The following is a 25,755-nucleotide window of genomic DNA, read 5'->3' as shown; positions in this document are numbered from 1 at the left end:
GTTTTGAGAATATGGCACAGAATGTATCTCTCCTTTGGTTCATAAAACCATAGTAGAGTAACTCAACTAATAGTGTTTTTCTGCAGCCCATCAGTGGGACATGGTATAAATATTCAGAAGTTCCAGTGGAGCTTTTTTTTGACAGTAACTCTATGAGTTTGACTCAGAAGTGCTTTGTGAGGATGAGTTTTCTCTTGATTCATAAACAGCTTGGGTATTAGTCAAACTTGTGAGTTAAATTCTACTTTAGCATAAAAGCATGGCCTTCACTGGAAAAATCATTATTTCCACTGCCTAAATCTGGACTTTTGCAAGGTCTGGTTAATTCTCTTAGAAAACTTTTTAGCTACCTTGTGATTTATGAATGGACAGAGCTGTGCTTTAAACAGAAGAGCTTTTTCTTACAAAGAAAACAAAATAGATGTTGAAAAGGAGACTTGCCTGTAACAGTATTTTCTGTGACTTGTATCAAATGTATTTGTCATTATAATGACATTGATTTTTATAGCTCCTATAACTACAAAAATAATTAAGAGCGTTTCTCTGAGCTAAAGAGGGATGTTTCATATTGACTTGAGAGTTAATTTAAATTACAAATGAAATACAGGAGAAGTGCCCTAAAAACTGATGTGTACATTTTTGTAGCATGGTGAACAGATAGCAATTAGTGATAAGTGATTTGCCTCCAAGTTGCTTTGAATAGCAGATGAGCAAGAGCTCAATACAGAGCAAATAAGCTGGAGAGAAGACAGAGGAGTTAATCTCCCCTCCAGGGCAATGATGTTCCAGGTGATATCCTTACAATGGATTTTGTCACTTTGTGTTTTAATGCTCCCAAACAATGGGTTTTCACCTTTTATTTCCTCGGGATATTCTCTCATAAATGGTCTATTTAGCAAGGCTTAGGCTTCCCTTGGGTCTTCTCTTTGCAAATGAACCAACAGCATCAATTTGGATTGATTGGGAAGGTCACGTTTGGTTTTGCACTGGAAAAATTCATAACCAGAGGTGTTCATGGCATGGATGTACAGGATTGACTGTCATGCTGTGGGGCTGGAGCATGGATTGTGTTGGGAATATTGTGCTCAGCAGGAACAGGACAGTGAGTTCCACCTGTGCTGGGCACTGCTGAGGCCACACCTTCAATCCCAGAGTCAGTTTTGGTCCCTCATGACAAGAAAAAACTATTGAAGGGCTGGAGTGTGTTCAGAGAAGGGAACAGAGCTTGGGGAGGGTCTGGAGGGTCTGGAGAACCAGGAGCAGCTGAGGAGGCTCAGCCATGAGAAAAGGAGGCTCAGGGGGAGCCTTCTCACTCCCAAACACTCCCTGACAGGAGGGTGCAGCCAGGTGGGGTCTGTCTCTTCTCCTTGGTAACAAGCAACAGAAAAGGAAGAAACAGCCTTAGGTTGTACCAGGGGAGGTTTAGATTAGATATTAGAGAAAATTTCTTCACTAAGATTAGATACTAGAGAAAATTTCTTCACTGCGCTGGTTATCAAGCCCTGGCACAGGTGCAGACTCCCTGTCCCTGGAGGGATTTAAAAGCCATGCAGGTTTGGCACCTGGGGACATGGTTCAGTGGTGGCCTTGCCAGTGCAGGGCTGCTGGTTTCACTCAATGATCGTAAATGTTTTTTCCAACCTTAATAGTTCTGCGAGAATTCAAAATAATTGCTGCATCTAGAGACAGCTAAGATACACGTTAAACAGAAAATGTGTGGAAAAGCCAGTAAATAACACAGAATTCAGCCCATATTGATGCCTTGTGAAGGCTGACCTAGAGTAGAGGCTAAACAGAGCTAAAGAATAAAGTAGGGATTTATTAGAAGCCTCAATGGATCCACCTCGCGCAGCACAAGCGCCCAGCCAGGGCTGCACCCAAGATGAACCAAAATGGTCCCAAAAGGGACTATCAGTCACAGGATCTCTCACTTTTATAAGTTCTGCTCCATTTGCATATTGGAGTTAATTGTCCAATTCCAGCTTCAGCCCATGCAGTCCCATCCTGATTGTTTTTCTCTCTCCAGCCCACAGTGTTTGTGCTCTTGGTGCTGAGATTTGGATCATTTGTCCTTGGTCCCCAGCTAAAGAAGGAATTGTTTTGTCTCCCTGCTCTGTGCACAGAGCTCACCATCCCCTAATATGAAGCTCAGAACAACACACTAAAGCAGCACGGAATCTGAAAAATATGAAAGCTAAAACCTCATGCATCAACACGAATCAAAAACTTGTAAGAAAGTGTCATCTCTTGATAACCGTTTATTGATGGAATTAGTACTTTTCTAATTGATGGTTTGGGAACATTGTAATGAAATTTCATCTATTTTGCTTCTACCATAATGTACAAATGAGTAAAGTTATTTCTGATTGTAGATGGTTTTGTATTGTTTTGTCAAATTTGCCACTCTTAGTGATGACAACTTTGAAATCTTTTAGGGATTAATATAGATGCCAAAACGTCATATAGATGCCAATGAGCAGCCTGTCTCAATTATATTTTGTGGCAGAGAATTATTTAATATACATAAAGTTTTTCCTTTGCTTGAGTTTAAATCTATTTTAATTCATACTCTTCAGCTCTTTCTGATTCTTGATTTTTGGTTTTTATGATCTGACTTTTTTCTTGAAAATTTTGTCGAGCAATTTGACATTGCACCACAGAAGTATGTTTGATTTTTTTAAAAATTATTTTTATATTTTCTGCATTCTAGTTTGGCAGAACTGGACTTAATAGAACTGCTGTCTGGATGTGTTCACTTTCCTAATGAATATCTTTTCTGGCTGAACTGGAAAATTTCAGGACAGACATCCTGTAGCTGTGCCATAGCCAGTGGTTTGGTTAGACTGGAAAAATCCAGGTCTGCTCTTGAGCCACAGTGGGTCAACAGATGAGCACTTGTGCTCCACACTAACCCAAACAAGTAGGAGACACCAATTATGGGACATGCAGGTGTGTGTGCATTTCTGTTTAGGCGATCCAGGATAGGAATATGTGAGTCTAATGACACAGTAAAAATAAAAAATAGCTGGGGGCCTTAAAGGATTATTTTCTGCCAAGGCTGCCCTCAAAGCAGCTTTTATTCAGCACATGATTTATGTGTCTGATTTCTGTGGCGTGTTTCTTTGCAGAGAGAAGCTGAGGGTGGTGGAGACTCCTGGAAACCAATGTGGGAAGCAGGGGTGGCTCTGTGGTCCCTGAAATCTCTGCTCCCTCCCAGGGGAAAGGATGCTCCCTGTGCTCTGCTGGCTCAGCAGGCAGCCCCTGCTCTATTGATCCTCCTGGGATCAATGGGGAAGCGCTGTGCACAAATTAATGGCAAAGTTTGGTCCTCACACACAGCAGCGACTGAACAAAAGCTCAGGAGAGGCGGAAACACGGAGTGGGGATTTCTGACAGAGCACATCCTACTGCAGAAGGTCTTACAGGAGGCTGAATTGTCACTTTTGCTGCTGCCAGCTCAGGTGTGAGGCAGCAGGACAGGCTGGAGCAATTAAAAAGCCGCTGCACCCCCTGCCAGGCCTTCCCAGGGTATTTGCTGGATGCCAGGTGCAGCCTGCCTTGCTGGAACAGAAATTGCTCGCGTTGGTTTTGATGATGTTGGGCTTCGTTTCAAAAGCTCAGCGACTCAAAAAGTTGTTCTGGTGTGGATGTTGAAGAAAAGGAGTTCAGAATTAAGAAATTGAATCCGTGCAAAACTCCAGGAGTAAAGTTGCAATAAGAAAAGCACTGGCACCTGTCCATGTGCTGCAGTCTTATTGGAATAAATGCAAATCATCTTTGGGCTGAAAGCAGCACATGTGAAAGCTTTTAATTTTGTTTTAAAATGAATTGTCCATCATTATCTTGTTGTTAATATGTAGAAGTAGACCACTGAAAGACCCTGAATAGTCACAGTAATTTACCATTAATCAAGGAAAAAAAAACCTCAAAAGACAGGTTAAAATCACATTACTGAGGAAACAGTTTGCATCTTACATGAGTAATTTGCTGTGTAAAATTCAAAACAGAAGTAACAGCAGTGTGTGACTCTATTGGCAAGGTTTGTCTGCAGGGATCTCTTAGAGTAATAAGAGGCCATGCAGACACTTCACAAGAAAACATATTTCTCTATACTTTTAGAGCACAATTTGATTTTATTTTACATTTCCTCCTTTCTGTACCTGTGATTGTCTCATTTTGGTCCATACTCAGCCTGGAAGTGCCTACCAAGAGAGATTTGCTGCTGATCCTTAAAAGTGTTTGATTTGTTGTAATGTGTTTACTCAGGTAGACCTTGGGGTTTGAGCTATAATTATTACACAGAAGGGTGAAAATTTGCAAGGAATGGTGACTTTATTCTAATGAACATACTTGTGTAAATATTCTTACTCTGTTTATTCTCATTCTTGTGCTTTGCTGACAAACAAGACAAAGAGCAACCTTAGTAACTCCTACAGCTAAAATCACTAGGTTTCCTTGAAAGGGGAAAACATCAGATTTTCTGGATTTAACCTTTCCCAAGGTTATGTGAAGATGCTTTGTTGTCACCTGCCCCTTCCCATCTCTGATACTGCAGATGGTGGTGGATGCCAGATGAGTGAGTCCCTTGGAAGTGACTTAGTGAAGGCAGATGTGCTTTGAATTTGTCATGTGCCAAAAGGTTGTAAGTGAGAAAGGGCTGCAAAATTAAACCCCGTGGTGATTCCAGCACTGCCGCTAGACTGTGGGTCTGAGGAGGAAGGTGTTCCCAGAGCACCTCAGCACTGCAGACTGAACATTTCCATCATTCCAGTGGGAAGGTGGAGGCACCTGAATCATTCTGTGCTCCTGTGGGCACTGCTGTAGAAGCAGCTGTAAATTCAGGTAGCCCCTTCTCATTTCTCTCAAATCTCTGTGTGGCTGTGAAGCTGCCTGAAGCTGACAAGTGATAAAAGTTTCTGGAGTCCTGGCCTGTTTCTGTGTGGTTTATCTTGCCAAGGGAGCAGCAAAAGAACAATTAATCTGCTCAGGCAGACACATTTTGCAGGTAGGATTTGGTTACTGTAAACTTGGTTCAGTGATTTCCCCTTTGCAGTTTCTCAAATCCTTCCATGTGTCTCATTGTAGCATTTGCAAAACAAAAGCAGAAACATGTTTTTGAATCTGATGATGTGGAGAAATGGTTCATGAATTATAAATGAACGTCAGTGATGTATGAATGTGCATGCTAAACTGATGGAAGATTTGAAATATGCAACATGTTAGCATATTACTTCACTCAGTTTTCAACTTTTCAGTTTCACTTAGGGAGTCACAGTAGTATTTCAAAACCAATTTAAAAAATATTGTCATTAAGATAAGTTATGTTTTTATTCACTATCGGTATATGGGAGCTGTCATGTACCATACCCTGATAGGGGATTTCAAAATCTGGTCTTCTGTTCTCTCATCTGGAATTTTAAATAAATTTTCTTATTGAGCTCAGATTTTTAATAATCTTTAGATTTTGCTGTTTAAATGAAGGTATACCATTGAAAAATTAACTATTGGCAACTCTTTGGAAAGTGTTTTATTTCTATTGCATGCCACTGAAATAGGGAGGGGCAAGATATTCCACATACAGACAAACACAAGGTGACAACTCTGGTGATGCAAAGCTTCTTGCCAGCTCAATAACATTTCTTCTCTCTCACAGCTTTGTGTGTTTTCTTTCCTGTCCATCAAAATGAAACATTCTAAAACTTGAGGATTTTATTAATCAAGTAAGCTCATCCAAATTAGTTTCATTTACTTGAAAGCTCTGTCAAGACATATGAATCCATGTGATCTTGCTGTTTTTAATCAGGAGCAGAGAATCTAGGCTTAAAGAAGACTTGCAACTACAAGTTTTGGCTAATTATTCTCTTAAAGAATAGAACAGAAGCCTAAGTTTCTCTCTATGGTTGCTGAAAGGTATGAGGCCAGACAGCTAACATGCTTCACAGTCAAAGGAACAGAAACTATTTGGTTATTTATACTTTTCTTTTGCTTTCATCCTTCCAGTTGTAATTTTTTTTTCCCCTCCAGCTTGGCATATTTCACCTTATAAAAATAAACTTAGTTAGTATTTATGGGTTCCTTGTACCACAGCAGGGCCTAGGAGGCCTCAAAGGGTGGCAATTAATCCAAATGCTTGGAAACAGCATGCTCCCCAGTCACAATAAAATTCAAGATAATCAATTTAATCTAATTTGTTTCAAATGTTTTGAAAGATAAAGTTGATTGTGAGAGCAGCTGGACCTTGAACTTCTGTTCTTTAGACATTTTTAAAGATTTATTGTGGAAAACAGAGGAATGAAAGTATAAAGCTGTTATGCAGTTTAGTGTTGGGGAAATCTATACATCAAGACCAAAAACATTCATTGCACTTTAGATTCAAACTGTTTTATTGGCAGGCATTGACTTGTGTTGCTTTTGCAGTGACCATTCCAAGCAAACACATGGATAAAAGCTACTCTTAACCACTTTATAATTATTTTATTATTTATTGTTAATTTAAAATTTATTTCAGATAGACTTTATATTTGAATTAAGGAGAGGCCATACTGAAATCATAGAAAATTTGAATTATAGGTTTGAGAATGGATTGGTGTGGTGGTCATCATTTTTTGCTGGCATTAAGTGTTTAGGAGTATCAGGGCTGTGTATCAATTTGACTGGTTTTGAAGCATTTTCATTTTCACAAATGCAATTAATGTTGAACTACTTATTGCCTTCTGTTGGACTCTGAGTAATATGTTTTTGTGAATTAGTGAATCAGTTGTTCCATTAGTCACACTACTGCTAGACACTAAAGAACATAAATAGAAATGCATTTCATGTTTTGAAGAGCAATCTTCCAAGAGAAATGTCCAGTCAAATTCTCCATTTTCAAAATATCTGGAATAACTCCTCAAATATCAGCCCAAATGAGGGATATCAGAGAAGGTGGATGTCTCCTTCCATTAAATACTGCTTTTGCTCTCTTTCACTGTCCCATCTTTAGTGCCACAATTATTTGATTTAAGGCATGGCTTTAGGTGTGTTTTTATTTCTCTTCCCCGTTCTTTTTGGTTTTGTTCTTTATTGTCAATAAAATGGTATCATTTTGTCCCAGCTGCAAAAGTTACTCCCTTCAAAGCGCTGCACCTGCGGGTTCATTTTATTGAAAGGCATTTTGAGATGTAGACAGTAAAACTTAACAATTCTTTTGATAGAAATTGATGTGGAAAACTGCCACAAAGATAAGGAAAACAACAGCAGGGAGTGAGAAAAGGAAGAGAGGAAAAAAGGATTTTTTTTTTTTTCATAAACTCTACTCTGTTCTAAAAGACTGACCTGTATTAAAAGCAGAAAGACATTTTAGATCTTGTACTGAGCTTTTCCCAGCTATTTTGTTCACAACATTTGATAGCTTGCAACAAATAAAAATAAAATATTTTGAAATATTTTGAATTTTTAAAAGTGAGAGATTTTTAGGCATTAGGAAGATCACTTAGGGGACTTAGAGTAACAAGGTGTAGTGGAAGGTGCCCATGGCAGGGAGTTTGAAATGAGATTATCTTTAATATCCCTTCCAACCCAAACCCTTCTATGATTCTATTAATATTCTGAGTCTGGTAATGTAACCTTTTAATGTAGTATAAATTCAATCCAATTTACTGTTTTCACTAAACTCAAAGGGAACACTGTTGAGTTTATTGTGGGGTTATGGTGATTTACGCCAAGATTTTACTACATTAGGTGTTCAGCCTTCAGTAACACCTACTCTTATTAAATAAAGAACTGCAGGTAAACTTACACCACTTCTTTTTGGTATGGATTTGTTTGTTTGTTTATTTACTCTTCAGTTGTGAGCAGCATCAGCAATTTTAATTGATGTAATGAACCAAGAACTTGTTGTTCCTGCCTTGACAATGGTGACTCAGTGAGGTTTTAAAGTTGAGCTCTTAAAACTGACTTTTAAATCAGGAGCCAGCTTCTGTAAAAAAACATTGGCCCTAGGGTGACCTGCTTCTCCCAGACTATGGAACTTCAGCTGTCATAACTGTATTTATAGTTATTGGTAACTTAATATAGGAAATGATTCACTTATTAAATCTATTAAGTAATTTTGTTGTGAGCTACTGGCTAGCAGAGTTGTTGGCAGTAAAAGGTGTCCATTCCCTTGCTTTAGTAATGAAAGTGAGAAGGAATTTAGCAAAAGCCATTTTCTTTCTCTGTCCTTTCTCTGGAGCCTTTTTGCTTTCCCAAAGTAGATCTTTCTGTGGAGTGCTGAAAGTGAGAGTTTGGAATTCAGACCCTTAAAGGCATAATTAGTTTGAGATTTACATGTGGCACAGCAAAATGCACCAGAGCCCTTCAGAATTTTTGAAGTTTTGTAGACCTTTTTGCTCATATAACTGTTTTCTTGATTTTTTGGCCACGAGTCAGCCAAATGACTGTAGAAATGGTGTTTATGGAGTTGGTTTCCTACCTCAGTTCTGCCTTTATTTCCTGAGAGAAAGCTCTGCTTTTGGTGATCACCCACCTGCTGAGCGGTCAGAGCCCAACAGGGAACAGCCTTTACTCTGCAGCTTCCCCAGAAATCCACCAGAAGGAATTCCCAGCTGGGCCCCCACTCTGATTGCTTGTGACTAAAATTCCTTCTCAAAACAAAGACTGGCCTACCAAATACCATTTTCACTTCTTCTTTTCAGGAAAGCTCTGGGATGTCATGACTCAAAGTCAGGGTGGCTGACTGCACCCTGTCACAGAAAAATGGATCTTGTCTCTGTTCAGTTAAAAAAAAAGGTTTTCTGAAAAGAAGCATCATAAAACAAACAGTTAATGCCTGGTGCTCTTTTGATCTGAGATGAGACAAGTAAAGGAGAGCTTGCAGGAGAAGAAATTGCTGGGGATCTCAGTTAACTGTTTTTACTTGCATTTCTCCTGGTGTCTTTCTGGCAATTGCTGACAATCAGTAGAGGCTGTGGGGTGAAGAAGGGATCTGGTTTAACTTCATACCAGGATATTTAATTGTTGTAAGGGCTAAAATTTCAGACTAGAGCCCCTTCAAGGCTGACTGATCTCACTGGGCTGCAGCTTTTCCTGCCACAGCCCTTTTACAGACCATGGCATGTGCAGGTGCCTGATGTGCTGCTCCACCCATGGAGACCTGCTCAGGGATGTCAGAGAGCTGCTGCTTGCTGCTACTCCACATTTTCCTCTTGATGAGTGGGTATAAAAGGCTCCATGAAACATTTGGTATATGCAAATGAACAAACAGGTGAATTATCAAGAACTATTGGTTCAGGGGGAAAAAAAAATCAATTGTCTTATCTTTCCTGGAGATGTGCTATGGCCAGATAAGCAGTTCATCTTCCCAGGTATGTTCCATTAAGTATATTACCCTATCAACTAGGTTATATAAAGCATATTGCAAGTCTAATCTCCTCAGGCAAGTAGTATTCAATTATCCTTACCATTTTCAAGAGAGAAATATCCTGAGCATTTAGAGTGCTTGTTTTCCTGACACTCAGTCGTGTTATGTGAGGGCTTATAAAGAACATTCCAACTAAGCAGGCATAAGACAGGCAGATGAAATATTGAAGAAAGTAGTATTATGTAAGTCCTGAGGTGCAAATGTTCACCATCCCTCAAAGTGGTTTTCTGACATCTTATCTAATGTTTTGAAATTGGGTCAAGGATGAGAGCGACTGAGAATTGTCATCCACTATGCCTACAGTGTGTGTTTTGTCTGTATAGTTATAATTTAAAAAAAAAATTCTGTGGAATGCTTTGTTTGCAAGTGCCCTTTCTGTTTTAAAAGGGTTTCTTTTTGTTGTTGTTGTGTGTTGTTTTGCTATGTAAATTGCTTTTTGAATTGAATACTCTTCAGACAGACCAATTTTCCTGTCACTCTTCCAAGCAAGCATTAGAGATGTCAGAAGTCACAGCTCCTGCGAGCGCTCTTGGAAGCAATGTCTTCTCTGGCACGTGAGATGTGGCAGGTGGCAGCTGAGTTCACTCACAGACAGCTCCAGAATTTGGTAGCTGACAAGAATCCAATGTAAGGATCATAAACTTTGGAGGGTTATGGGAAAAGCTCTGCTTTGTATCTGTTCCTGGCAGGACGTGCAGCAGGGGTTCCTGTGGGGATTGTGTGCTGCCTTCCCAGACCAAGCCCTGCTCTCAGGGGTTCTTCCTCTTCTGCTGAGCTTTGCATGTGTTGCAGAAACTTTAGTGTCATTGCATGAGCTAAGCTAAATACCAGGATATTTCAGTCTATGAAATATGTCCAGTGTTTCAGAGAGAGGGAGATAAGGGGAAATATATTTATTACCTGATCATTACCTACAAATGGTACAGCCTTTCATGGGATGTGTTGTAAAGTTTGAAACAAGGAAGCATTTCCCAAGTTCCTTTATTCCCCTATTCCTTAAGTGATCTATGAGCTGCTTCATTCAAACATTAAAAGACGTTGTTAAGAGTACCCATGTTCTGTACTTACTCCTGCCCATGATGTACACCTGTATTCTTCATATCCGTATTTTGCCAAGGAATAAACATCTAAAAATTCGCATTCACTGTATTTTCCTACATTTTAGCACCTACTTTCTTTGCTGGTCTTTTGCTTTTTTCCACAGGGCGTGTTCCATACACTCATGAAAATGGTGCAGTGTTACTTTCCTCTCTCTTTGATTTTTGTTTCCCATTTTGTCACCAGCACAGGACAGATTCCTTCATATCTGCCCACCTCTAAAGGCTGGCTTTATGTAAAGCTCAGTCTCAGGTGTCATTCCAGGGAAGGTCTCCAGCCAGAATAGAATTCTTCACCAAAACTGATATGCATTAATCTGCCTATTAGACAGGAGGATTTAATCTTCACACGCTCTCAGTGTTGCTAGTCAGAGCTGAAACTTTGCAAAAGTAACAAATTTTTAATTAGCCCTTTGTGAGCTGGAAGTGAGCAATGCACAAGACATAAAAAGGTGTTTTTTCACAAGAATTTCGATGTTTGCAAGGTCAGGGAGAAACTGAAATCTACAGATGTGCTCCAGAGGGTGTGTTTGGCCAAATTTAGTCCTGAACTCTTGAAATACCTGGTATAACATCCATTTACAGAAGAGCTAAATTTATTCAGTTAAGTAGATATGTAATAAAGATATACATTTGTTAATGGGAAGGAATATTTGGATTTGAGCTGAAACTGGAAGCTGACATGAGAGGAGTGCTGTTTGCTGCATCACTCTGTACCCACAGTTGTTTTCTACTCAATTTATATTGTTCTCAGAGCAGTTCTAACTTAATCAAGTGGAATACATCTATTTCCCCTTACCTTGTCTAGAGTACATGGCTGTTTGTAAATTAAGGTTTTTGGAGCCTGGCTTTTTCTCTCACTTACAGTTGTTTAGCACAAAAACAAAATGAAAGAAAATCCCCCAATGTGGTAAATAGGACTTATTACTTAGTGACAGTGCCTTCCATTTCCAACCTCGGGTTCCCAGTGGGTCCCACGTTTGCTTCTCCAGCTAACTTTGCAATGAAGTGTTCATTTCTTTCTGAGAGAAATGCTTTTTCATGAGATAAGCAGTTCAGACAGAAATAATAAAAGCCTGGCTTACAACATTTACCTTCTGGTGGCCACTTGGGAAATGCTGCCTTCTTTTACATCACTTATTGCCTGGATTATGCAGGTGAAGAAAGTGTTTGTCTGGCTGTCCCCAAGGCTTTTGCAGTCTAATGCAGGCCAGTCACAGATACTTAGGTCATGCTGCATTTCCCCCTGAATTCCAATTTTTAGAAAAGTTCAAGAGTCCCAGCAGATCACATTAATTTGTGACTGAACTCTGACCCAGTTTCATGATCTTCCTCATCCCTCAGTCTTTGTTTCTCCTGCTCCCCCTGCGTAGTTTGCAGCAGCCCAAGGGTCAGGATTTTCAAATAGCTCATTTAGAAATAAGCCATGTATGTTAACAAAAAATGCTTCATGGAAATAATTCTACTTTTTTCCTATTGTAGCATGTGAGACTAAGAAATGTGGCATTCATGTTAATATCCCTTAATTTTGGAGAGGGTTTTAGTGGTAGAATCTATTACATCACTTTTGCTGCTGCTGTTGTTCAAGTCCAGGAACTTCTGAAGGAGCAGTAAGATTATTTGAAGCAAACAGATCTAGACTGGTTCTGTCACAACGCCAAAAAACTTCAATTAAGCTTTCAAAACTAGATTTCATTCTTTGTTCACAGAATAATAGCTGCAATGATGGATCTCTAAAGTGGGAATGTTATACAAAAGTAAAAGTTCTTTTCTCTTAATTATTTCCCCCTACATTTCTATTATATCTTCACCACAAGCAGAGTAGAATAAACACTGTTTTGTGTTGTTTGCCCTGTAGCTTTACTGACCAGAGAAGTATTTCAGATAACCTGTGTACAAGGTCTCCTGCCTAAGCAGCAATTTGTACATTTATCAAGTGGTTCCTGGTACTGAACTTAAAGTCCAGCAGCAAATATGACAGTCAAATTTAAAAGACAGCACAATTTCCACTAAAATCCATGTATCCAACAGTTCAGTGCTTTATATACTCCAGTCAGGAGGAGCTGAGCCAGAAAAGGTGATGCCAGGAGGCCAACACAACAAGCTGCACTCCAAACTCTGCTCCAAGACTTCGCTGCTCTATCAAAAGTATCTCCTGTCCCTTTCGCAGTTAATTACTGTGGTTGCAGCTGAAGAAATGGATATTTTTCAAAGAATAATATCCCTTGATCACCTGCAGCACAGGTCTGGGGTTGTCTTTTACTGCGTCACTATAATTGGTTGTGACTAAATCTCCCATGAGAAAATTTTGAAATTATTTTTCCTCTTGGCGTTTCAGATTGCACGTGGTGTGTGCCAAATCTTCAAACCTCAAAAATTGTCTGAGGATGGCATATAAGGTCATTAATGACATCTTTAGACATGTCATTAAAGATAAAAAAATTTCTAGGCCTAATGAATATTTAAACAGAAGCACATTAATACTTTTTTTTTGTTCACCAAAGTTGACTTTTCATCATCAAAGCAGTTTGTAAGAATAAATTTTATATAGAATGTAGAATGCTAAACTATAGTACCTTTTTTTATTGATCATAGAATTTAGGAAATATTCATGTGTGAGAATACAGACTCCTGAGATGAAGGCAAAAATATTGTAGTTTCTTGCTCTATGTAACTTCATACCAACAGCTGTCTTTCATTTAAAAATCATGTTAATCTAATCCAGAATAAATATGTTAGCAGAAAGGCAGAAAAAGACAAAGAATTCAAAAGTGTGACATATGCAAAGACATTTACTCTTCAAAGGTGCTCCACAAGTGGGGGCTCTCTAACTTTCTGACTGAGTTTCTAAGTTTCATGAAATGTATGCTGTTTTAACAAGTAATGATGAATATTGAGGAATAAAATTTGTTCTTTTCTCCTTTGCTCTTTGAACAGCACTTTTAATGATATATAAAATCAGCATGCCTTTAGAAAATCTCCTTTGCTTTTTAGAGAAATAGGAAATCTTAACCTAAAGAATTCTGTGGAAATATTGCCTGGGGATATCAAATTTATTCTGCATTTTAATGAAATCACAAATGAGTCAATTTAAAAGTAGTATACTATAAACTCTGCTTCCTTCCTACATCTGTTCATAAACATAGAAGGATGTATACCTAGGGGAAACTTGCTTCCTCTTACATGCAAAGAGGAAGAAATTCTAAGTAGGAATACAAATTTTTCCTCATTCCCTGTGGGTAAACATCACAGAAGGCAACCTAGTTAAGTTTCATTTGTGAGAGGCAGAGCTCCTGGTGGATGCTCCTTGTTAATCAGGTTTGGTGCAGACGCGAGCGTGGCACGCTGCATCCGAGCAGTGCCGCGATTTGCATCGACCAGTCGTGCAGAACTCCTGCCTAACAAACCATACAAACCATCATAACAAAAAAAAAAAAAAAAAAAAAAGCCCCAAACAAAACCAAAGAGTAAGAAAAGTTTTATTTACCAACAACTTTTTCTGCAGAAAGTTTCCTGGATTCTTTAGCAAAGAGCACCTCTCTTAAAAATGCTGAAATAAACATGTTTAGTAATTACCTATAATCAAAATACTTATATATAATCTCTAGGTCTTCCAAATAGGCGTTTTTAAAAATTAGAGCTGACACGTGCAGGCAGATTATTAATGAGCCTTTGTGTCACCATTGCCTGCTTCTGTCAAAAGCGGATCCCCAATTTCTGCTGCACTGCACTGTGTGCATAAACACTTCTAAAACAGTGTTTCTGTTAAGTGACATAATCAGGCATCAGAGGTTACAAGTGACATCTCAGCTGTCACTGTGCAGTCACACAATGATTTACTGCAAAGGGTGACTGCTCATTTTGTGTAAAAGGAGTGGGATGTGGGCAGGGTAATCCTCTAGTGCCAAAAGTTGGGTTCCAAATCCACATTTCTTCTGGTAGCAGTGAATCAGCATGTTTGGTGAGCAGAAGGAATGTTTTCACCATTCCTAGCTTTTTGTTTTGGTACCTGAGCAATGTTATATTTATATTTCTTCTGAATGAACCATCCATACCCCTTCAGAGATGTAGAACTCAGAGTGAGGACTGCAAGTTTTCTGTTCAGGTTAAACAGTCACACCTGAAACTTTGTCAATGTGAATGGAACTAAAGGGATAGTTAATAGACACTTAGGGTGTTACCTATGCTTTATATAGGAATATCCTCTAAAAAAATGTCACATTTATTCTCATTGATTCAAAACTTGTTGCTCTGCTGTATTTTTAAGGTGTTTTCTGGCACAGCATATAGTGAGTGTATGGACTTGTTGCACTAAATTGCATAATGATGGTGCTTCATGAGCCCAGCCACAAATAAAATGCACAGTGGGGTTTCCATTCCGTGAGCACTCGTGACATCCTTCAGTAGGATAATCAGTTTTGAGCAATACTGAATAATTCTTGAATTCATTTTTGTTTCTAAAATGTACAGGAGTATAATTGTATAAATCTAGAAGGAAGATTCAGAATCATGTAGGAAGTTGGACATCAGTGCATTCACTGTAAAAATTTATATTCCCAAATGTGTAAACGGACTTTATTGGCCCATGTACAGATGCCAATGCACCTTTTTTTTTTTTTTTCAGCTATAAGTAGCAGTAGAGAAATGAGAGGTTTGTCATTTGAAGTGTTGATCCACCCCCTCTCAAAATCCAGGATCTCCAGGTGTTTTACAAACATTACAATGATACATTGTCCTTATCTCCTTTAAATTAATATTTTCTTAGCATCTCCTAATTTCTGTACTGAATCAGTTCGAAATGGTCACAGTATTTTAATAGCTTTCTTTCTTTTAATATGACACTTGTGTTTGAGGTGAAAGTTGTGCTGTCCTCCATCTCTAATTAATTGTGCCAGCAGCCATAACATTTTATTATGTGATTCATAAAGCTTTTATTTGGCATGAAATAGAAGTAAGTTTGCTTTGGGGTATGAACTGTTCCAGGAGCAGAGCTTCGTATTTAATTCTCTTTAAAATCACCTTAGAAGGTATTTAAAGATTCCTTTTGGTCCTGCTCAGGTATTTCTGAGGCTTTGGTGGTTGTTCTGTTCTGAAGAAGGCGACAGCTCGGAGATCAGTGCTCCTGGAGATGTCCCTGCACACCCCGAGCATCCCCAGCCCTGCTCTGGGGTTTGCCCAATCTCTGTCACTGTCCTGTGGTGACAAGCGGCCAGGAGCCTCAGGATCACGTTCAGTTTAATCCACACCCAGTTTATTCACCTTTTTTCCCTCCTCAGCTCCAGGTGTGTTGGTGCTTTGCAGTGACGTTGGTCGAGGTTGAAATGCTTATCAGGGAGAATAAGCAGTAGAAGGAGAATATCAGAGCAAGCTCAATAGATCAGCTCTCCTCTTTAGCCTTTGTGTGGGGTTTTGACTCAAACCACAATGTCAGAGAGGCTAAACCTCCAGCAGGGCATCCAGGGAAAGGAAGTGTTCCCATTGCAGGGAGATAAAGAGCTTTAGGTTGCAGTCTGCTTTCTCTCCAGTGGTAGCAGGGTCATCATTAGTCATTCATTATTACACAGCACCTTCAATATTAGGTTTAATTACAATTCAGGTCATTATGTTTTCTAATAATTTCATATCTAAGATACTAATATCCAAAATTAGAACAAATGTAGTATAATAAGTTCCTTATTAGCAGCCTTTACCTCATCAAGAAGCCATATCAGACAAACAGGGTGAAGGCCATTGTGTTCTACTGGTTGATTAGCAAAGACTGCGTTTATTTGTTTTAAATATAACACAAAACAAGATGAAGGGGAGGAAAAAAAAAAACCTTTAACCATGTTATGATAGAATCACTTGGCATAGCTTCTTAAATCTCTGCCTTCTGCCTAACAATATGTTAATTCAATATTACAAAAGAAAACCTGAGAGGGTTCAAGAAGTCGATGGTGTTTTAGATCACTGTAGGTGCTGAAACAGAAATGGGACACAGAAGGGGCATTTTAACACTCAGAAACACTGAGACCTTAGCTCTGCTTCATGGCAGGGCAGCACAAACCTGGGACTCTGGGTTGGGAGTTTAAGAACTCCTCTCTCCTGGCCATGCTCTCTGGTGGCATCCAAAGGGAAACATTCATCTTTGGCTCTTTCATATTGACACCTGTATCCAAAGAGTGATTTCATGGGAGAATAGTTACTATTCACCCTCGTGGCTATGACATGAATATTTAACACGAGATCAAAATGCCATAACCATGTTCTTGCTCCTGATTCAAAACACCCCATCAGGAGTGATTTGCTGTTAATATCACAGAGCCTCTGGGCGACAACTGCCTCTCAGAAACCAGCCTTCCTAAAGCAGCATTCAAATGTCTGATCTGCAAATACACAATTCCCCAGGGCTTCCTATACAATAACCTCACGTACTAAGTGCAGTTTTGTCTTCCCAGTAGAGTCTTTAGGAAATTCTGTGCTTGAAGTCAGGGTTTTCTCGGTTTTTTGTTGGGTTTTTTTTGTGTTTTGCAACTTACTGATGTAATTTTTCAAAGCAAATTTGTTAGATCATTTTTATTTTTAAGATCTATTGATTTACCAAGAAACAAGTTCAGGAAAAAAAAAATTCCAAACAAACAGTCCATAGTATTAAAAACTGTGTGGGGATTGAAGAAAATGTTTTGTAAATGTACTTTGAATTATACAAACACTTGCAAACTTAGGAGCTTTGAGCAGAGCATAATCTATTATAGTGTATAGAGTCTATTTTGGATTAATTTTCTAGGAAATTCTTTGAAAACCCCTCAACCTACAGTCTTCCCAGAAGAAGGGGAAGGGAAATCTGTCTTTCAGCAGATTCTAAAAGGTCGAGACTGTCATTCTGATATTTGTGTGGTGTCATTCAGAACTGTGAGCTGGATTTTAAGCTCATGGAATGGTTTGGGTTGGAAGGGACCTTACAGACCATGCAGTTCCACCCCTTCCATGGCAGAGCCTCCAACCCGGCCTTGTTGTGCCTGCTTTCCTCTCTGTGCATTTTCTCTTAAAGTTTGGTGCTTATTGGGAGGGTTAGGACTAATAGGATGCCATCACATCAGTGTCTTTGGTGCAGGGCAGCACATCATTTTTTGTGTCCACGCTAATTATCTCTGTACCACACACACAGAGCGAATCCCACAAGTGGCCTCTCTATTTCTCTTCAGATTCTACAGACCAAGAGGCTGAGTGACAAACACACTGAAGTGCTCAGTGTTTAACCATGTTCCAGTGAGGATTGCATTGGACCAGACTGTAGAAATTGAGGAAAATTGCAACATTTGCTATCAGCACACAGTAACTCATGCTTCACTTTCTTCTGTGCACTTGCCTATCTGCAGAGCTCTGAATACAGCAAAAGTATTAACTCCTGGGAGAGGGGTTTATCTCACTGAACAGGAATGAGAGTGTTTTACATGCATGGCAATGATTTAAGTATTTTGTAGGCAATTTACTTGCTTTTAAGCAAAACTGTTGCAGTTTCTCAGTGTGTGTGTGCTTTCAGGCTTGTGCAGAGATGTCTGAGTGCTCTGCTGGATGGGGTCAGGGGCTGAGCACAGAAATCCTCCAGTGTAGGCACACAGATCTGGGCTTGGCTGATCTGCCCTAAATACATGGCTAAATATAATACTAGGGAAAGATTGCTGGGATAATGACCAGGAAATGGAGCCTTTCCCAAGGGGATAATGCCCTTTGTAAGATTTTCCCGTGCAGGTTTTTCTTCTCTGGTTAAATCCATGGCTTTTTGCTTGTTAGAGGATGATCACCTCTGCCTCTGACTTGAGCAGAGCTTGTGCCTACAGAGGCAGTGTACATACAGAGAGGTAAAGTAAGGAAAAAAATCTTTCAAAAATATTGTAAATTATTAAATGAGCAAAAAATGACTGCTGGAGTTTATGGTCTGTATAGAGGAAATATATATATACACACACATACACACACACACACATATATATATATATATAGTTATTCCATGATACAAAGTTTAATTTCTTATCCCAAAGATGTGTTTTCTTATTTCGCACTAATTGTTTACAAGGTTTAACAAGAAAACTGATCACTTTTTTGTTCTATTCCCAGAAGAAAACGAATGTAATTGGATATTTCTTTTAGAAGGAAGGTCCTCTTTCTCGGGGAGCATCATTGAAATATTGCCTGAGACTTTGCTGCATCCCTGTCCATGTTTAAGAGGGGTTTGGACTATTTTCTTAATAATAAATAGAGTTTAACTTTAGGTCATCCCTTAAGTGGTTGGGCAGTTCAACTTGATGGTCACTATAGACCCTTCCAGCTTTGGACTTGACTGTATTTTATTTTATTTTTTCTATTTTGACACTTAAAACTCAGCCCAGAGAGAAACAAGAAGATCAAAGATATGCAAATAGTTCTAATGAAATGTTGGAGAATGTTTACAAAGCCTTCAGTTCAGGTAGGGAATTGGATTTGGTCAAAGGCTCTCACTGAATAATGTTTTCATACTGTTATTTGCTTGTATCTAAAAAGAAATTTTCTAACCACTATGAGAGTGAGGTTTGTGAACTGCCTTAAATAGAAACAAAAGTTTAACAAAAACCCCAAAAACTAATTCTAAGTAATAATGAAATTATCTGTAATTAATGTTTTACTAAGAGCCTATCTTTCTCACTGACAATTGGAAATAAGATTATTTTCCAATCGTACCTAGTAAAATAATTTTGCTATAATATCCTTTAGTTTTCAAAATGCATTTCGATTACTTCCTCTGGAGTAAACAAAAAGAGGAAGAAACATCATCTTTCTTAATTTATTTTGATTTTTAAAAAGCCAACCCATTTGCATTTATATTCATGTACATTTGGGTCCACTTTTAAGCAAAGCAACCTAAAACAGTCCTCCATACATGTTAGGATATGTTCCAATCCTAGATTTGTTTTCAAATCTGCTTGAAATTTTGTGTTGGGCTACACACATGGAAATCTCAAAACAGAACATCATTACAGCGGCTTGTGAAGGTTGACTGAAAGATTTCTATGGTCATGTGAAGCATAATCAGCCCAAATTCTCAGCAGTATTGGGATTGTAATTGAAGCCAGACTGGTGCTGGCACTGGTATGGTGGGACATTGAGTGATGTGCAAGTCAAAATTATTTGTTAATATATATATTTTTTCAATGAAAACAATACAGAAATGGAATTTCAGTGAAATATGAACTTAAGAGACAGATAATAAATGCATAATTTCAATGTAGATAATCATTATTTTTGCATTGGATCTGGAAAACAACTTGTAAAAGAAAAGGAATCCTTTTCCCTAGCCAGATTTGGAAGGACAAATGGGAGATGCTGGCTTGCAGTGGAGCACATTCTGAGGCAGGCCCTGCCACCCCTGTGCTATGCCTACGATTGCACTTGCCTTTTGCAGCTTCTCCTCTTATTTTGCAGCAGTTTCTGACTCAACAGCAATTACCTTCAGTGCAGGCCAGCGAGGGGTGTTCAGGGAAAGCAGGAGCATTTCATAATCCTTGTGTATTCTGTGGATTTGTGCTTTTATTTCACCTGACAGGAAGAAGCAGAGAAGATAAAACAGACAGCATTAGGCTTTGATTTGAGCTTTTTTCATTTTAAATGTCCTGAGACACTAACATTGTTCAGGCTGTGATATTCAGATTTCCAGCACTTTTATTTCAAGTGTCATTGCTTATCATTATGATAAAAAGACATTGCCACTGAGAGAAAGAAGAGTCAGCTGTGCATATTGTCAGACCCTCCTTTGGAGTGGATATTTTCAAACACAAGGTCCTGTTGAATTTGGAGTGCAGGGAGGTTGATTGATGCTGTAATTGATTTAAAGCTGATTTCTGTTAGAACTGTCATTGGGAGAGTGGAGGTGATAACACAGCTTTCATGATTAACTCTGCATATGGTTTGCTGATAAGGAAATATTGTATTTTAAAAAAAATGTTCAGGATGGAAGGAAGAGAAGAGGGAAGGAAGGTGAAAGCTTTGACAGTGCTAACATTTCTGCTGGATCCAAATCAGCACAGAGTCCTGCAGCAGGGCCAAAAGCATGGATACAAACGAAAGAGCTGAAATCCAGAAAAAAGCAACACTTATTTAACAAAAAATGCATGTAAAACCCAACAACACTGTGGTAAATTATTCTAAGACTTGAATATTCCTCAAAATATTGTGATAAATTCTTTAAATGTTGCTGTCTAATTCACCTTCTGCAGTCAATTTATGTCAGCTGAATGGAACTGAAATTCTCATATACTGAATTCTATCTATCTATCTATCTATCTATCTATCTATCTATCTATCTATCTATCTATCTATCTCATTTATGGTGCTCTGAGCAACATGGTGTTGTGGAAAGTGTCCCTGTCTATGGCAGTGAGGTTGGAAGTGGATGATTTTTATGGTCCTTTCCAACATAAAGCACTCTATGGTATATATGTATGTGTAGGTATATATATATATATATATATATATATATATATATATGTAGATAGATGTCATCTTTCATTAGAAAAGGCATATTATTTTAGACATTGCTCTCTAGTTTTTGGAGCTCTTTAGGTGCCTGAAACTGTCACTTCCCTCAAATTTGTGAATTCTCATGGCTTTGGAAGTTGCTCAAGTTCATTCACACCTTGAGAACAGCTTGAAAATTACCTACCAGTCTACTGCTGAATTTTTTTCTGGTGCCCAAAATGGGAAAATACAGTAAAAGTAACCTGTACTTTTACAAATCTTAATCTGATAATCATACCATGAACGAAGTGCAAAAATGATAATATTCATCAATTCATGCACTGTCACGTCCTCATTATGGTCAGTATGAGGCAGATAAATTACCCTGACACGGTTGGTGCCTTGACTCACAGATCTGTGTTAAAAGGTGGGATTTTGGTTGTGGCACCTCTCTCTGAGGTGCAGCTGGGCATGAGCAGTGCCAGCAGGGGCTACTCTGCCCCCAGGGTTTTGTGTCTTCATGGCTCTGCCAGCACTTTGGAACCCATTTATAGAAACACATGAGGTAAGCAAATGTTATTTATAGCATTTAATGTCTGTGGAGTTTTTAATTTTTTTTAAGGTTTTTTTTTTTTTTTTTTGGTGGTGATGACTCTCCGAATCATCCTGTACCCTAAAACAAAAGAACAAACCACGATAAAGTCTTTCTTATGCAAATGCAGGTAATGATCCATTAGCCCCTGGTGTCAAAGCTATTTGCACATTCATCATTTAGCAATCTTCTGATATGGGGAAAATAAATACAATTCCAGCCTACTCTGTTCAGCTGGTCCATATCCTAACAGTGCAATAAACTTGTAGAAGAATGATCAAAATTTAAAATACGGGTGAAGGCTGAGGTTAGTGTTGACACAGAAAACACACCCACTCCCAATTAAAAAAAATTAAAAAAGACAACCACAACAACAAAACCCTGAAAACAAAAAAAAACCCCCACAACTTTAAAATTTAAACTTGTTTTACTTTGGGTTTTGACACTTGGATGTCAGAGTGTCAAGAGCAACAGTGAATCACAATTAACTGGAACAGTGATAAAAGAAAAGCTGTTGCAAGCATAGTACATCCTATTAACAAACAATTAAATCAGTCTCTTCTTTTTTTTTAGCGTTTTTCTACCCATATGTTTATCTTTAGAATACTTGTGACTGGAAAAGGTACCTGCATCTTCTGTTTTACCCATATGGTCCCATAGCAGCAGATGCCTGAAATGGCTTAGGAAAGGTGTGACTCATGCTATCTGCTGGATTTTTCCTGGCATTTTTTCCCTTGATTTGTCAAAATATTGCACAAAAGAATGTTCATTTATAGGATTACAGACCAAAACCTACATTTAGAAATGCTGTCATAAATGCCTGCGTGCAGTCTGGCTGTCTTTCCTGCCAAGGACTGTTAATGCTTAAATTAGCCACCTGATGGTCTGGTGCCTTGTTGTTCACAAATGTCAACTGCTCGTGAAAGAAATAACAGGTTTTTTTCCATCAATTCACAGCATAACATTCTGAGTGAGCTCATAAACCCTGCTAATTGCTGGCAAAAATTTGCATGTACTTTTCTTTTGGATTGTTTAGTGCTCCATTGCACGTGGAGCTGCCACCAAGGCTGCAAGTGGGACTCTCCAAACTTTGCCTCTTGGAGAGAAGGAAAACAAGTCAAGGAAAAAACAACAAAACTTGATCTGAGTCTTGTTTCTGGTTATAATCATGCATAATTATTAGGCAAGGAATTTAAATTACAGCTTTTTCCTCTTTACAGAGCTTATTCAGATAAAAGGCATATTAATTTTCTATGCTTTTCTGCCACTGAAGCATCATTATTTAACATGATTTGGGTATTTTTTTGGTAGTCTCTATCTCCTCTTTGCCCTCTCTCCTCCAATTCTAAATTCTGCAAAATACAGAACCTGTATCAAAGGTCACGTGGATTTTACACATATATCTATAACTAAAAATTGTGTTTCTGATTTGAGGAGCATTGTTTAAGAAATGTAATCTTCTAAAAACTCTTTTCTTGAGTTATCAAAACCACCCAAAATCAAGCTGTGACATGTTTCCTATAATGCAATGTTATTTCTAGAATCGTGTTACCAAAAGAGCCATTTAATTTGTACTTTTCAGCAATTTTCAACTAATTCTCTATTGTAGTTTTTGGAACTATGCCTTAGAATACATTTTATTTCAGATATATAACTACCTCCTGAAGCTCAGGCAACCTTCATCTGATGAAAATGTGATTTTTAGAGCTGTCTACCACACCGTTCTGAGAACCAATGAATCAGTTTGGGTAGCTACAAATACCTGGAATTCCCGTAGCTCAGCAGCAGTTTATTTGACAGTAGGCAAATGGAAATATTTTTGAAGAAATAGAAGCTTTAATGGAAAGGCTGAGAAAACAGAAAGCCCAGATGGAATATTGTCACAGTTGATGTGTTTGTATCAGGCACAAAGACAAGGTTTGCCTCAGCAGATCTCCAGCTGCAGAGCCTCCAGAGATGTTCTTTCAATCTCAGCCTCCTCCCAGCCTGCTCCAGTTAGGCTGGTCAGGATATCCAAAATAAGAATGTTCTCAATATTTGAGGGCTTTGTAAAGCAAAATTTTGAATTCTTTAGAATATGATGGGAATATATTTGACAAAATGAGGCAGCTGATTGACATCATAGGTTTAGTGGAAAGGGTCCTGGGTAATACCAGGGATTGGTGTAAGATGATCTTTAGAGTCCTTCCCAACCCAAACCATTCCATGGTTCAATACAGGTCTTGACTTCCACTTTCTTAGAGGAGCAAAGTGCTCTGTGAGAAACCAGCTGTGAGAAACAACCTAATTTTTAACATTTTAAAAGGTTTATTAAGCCTTAACAAAAAACACGACAAAAGACTTAATAAGTTCAACTTCCTTACACCTTGATTGGATGTTTTTATGCTGCACCTCCTGGTAACAAGCTGGCCCTCTCCAAATGCCCTGACTGCTGAGGCTGTTACAAGGGAGAGGGGAAACAGGACTGTGGGAGGACACATGACAATAGCATCATTATACCTCTTAACATACACATAATATTCACCCCTCAGTTGTGAGAGTCAGCTGTTATATTACTCATCTATAACACCAGCTATTTCATTATGCATTAAGAATTAATAGGGAAAAAAATCCAAACTCTTGAACAGTGTTTCCATGGAGAATCTTTTGTTGTGATCTTTTGCTGTGCATTATTTATGTGTATTTGCTAAGGTGGTGAATGAAATGGAAGAGCATTTAGGGTTTTATCACTGCATTGAGCACAGTCATGCGGAAGAGGATTCACACGTGTTGGAATTACTCCTGTGCCACTTATTCACTTCAATGCAAACAGCTCATTGTCATTGTTATATTGTGTGGGTTAAAAGGTTTGGAAACAATACAAAATTTTCATTTTTGATACACCACTGGGCATTTCTTAGAAAATGAGCAGTTCTCTTACTTTGGGAGACATGTCAGGGAGATTTCCACATCACCTCAGGCTTCTTTCAGATGTTCTGAGGCAGAGTTGGGAAACAAGTTTCAAAGATGCTGTGTTCTTTGTGCCAGGGCAGAACATCATTTGATGTGGTTTAGAGTTATTATGCACTTCTGCTGCTCTTTTCAATGAATAAAAGAAATAATAAAATATTTAGGCATAGATTAGCCTAAGAACATGGTTACTTTCAGTGGGGAAGTAGAAAGGCAGTGAACAGAAACTGCTCCTCTGGGTACTGTGTACTTTGGTTTTCTAGTATTGCTGCTTCAAAAGCTTTGTAAAGAGAAAAAGGAAATCTGCTGGGCACTATAGAGTTGAATGCCATAAGCAAAATAGTCCATATTTGGAAAAAAATATATAAAAGAACTATTGTAATTATGTCACTGACTCGAACATTTTAGGGAAAACCAATTAAATAATTTGCACTGATTCAAAATACTGTATAGTTTTATAAAAGATAGTCTATTTCCCAGGGATAAAAAAGGGATATGAATATAATTACACCAATTTTCTATCCAGTGTTTTTGACCAGAGTATGAACTTTTACAAGACCTAAATCTTTTATTAGCTCCCAGCTGTCTTCACTTCAGTCAGTTTATATAAGCTCCTCATTTTGTCTTTGACAGTGTCAAAAATTTCATCTGGACATGCACATTATTTCATTTTTCCTTCACAATTTTATTCTTTTATTGAGATGACTAAACTATGCTCAATCATTGCTGTAAAAACATTTTTTTTTAAGACAGAAAATGGGTGCATATTCTATGGTCCAACATCCAGAAGTAGGAGGAAAATGAAATGACATTTCATTTGTTTCAGAACTCCCAATACTCTTCATGTTCTATAGGGATGTCAATTTTTTATTTCAGTGTGGTCTTTAATTTTAAGTATATAAATATCTGTGTGATATATACACACATACATATATACACACACACACACACACACATGTATAAATATAAAGGCAGCTTTGCATACAAGCCTAGTTTAAGAAATTTCAAGAGCAAATTTCCCCCTGGATGTTCTTAATCAATACCTTCAACTATTACTGTTTTTAATCAATAATTTCTACCTACAAAGTCCATAGAAATCTTGCTGGCAGAAACTGATGGAGCTGCCCAATACCTGAGAGCAGAACATTGGGGAACCCTCCAGGGAGGTGAATCAGGGATGAAAATCTCTTCAGCTGAGGAGGATATGGAGCAGGATCTCCCATGGGGAATGTTGTGGCAGCAGGCAG

This window comes from Ammospiza caudacuta, chromosome 8 (assembly GCF_027887145.1).
Source record: "Ammospiza caudacuta isolate bAmmCau1 chromosome 8, bAmmCau1.pri, whole genome shotgun sequence".
NCBI lineage: Eukaryota > Metazoa > Chordata > Aves > Passeriformes > Passerellidae > Ammospiza > Ammospiza caudacuta.
Note: the sequence above shows the minus strand (reverse complement) of the source record.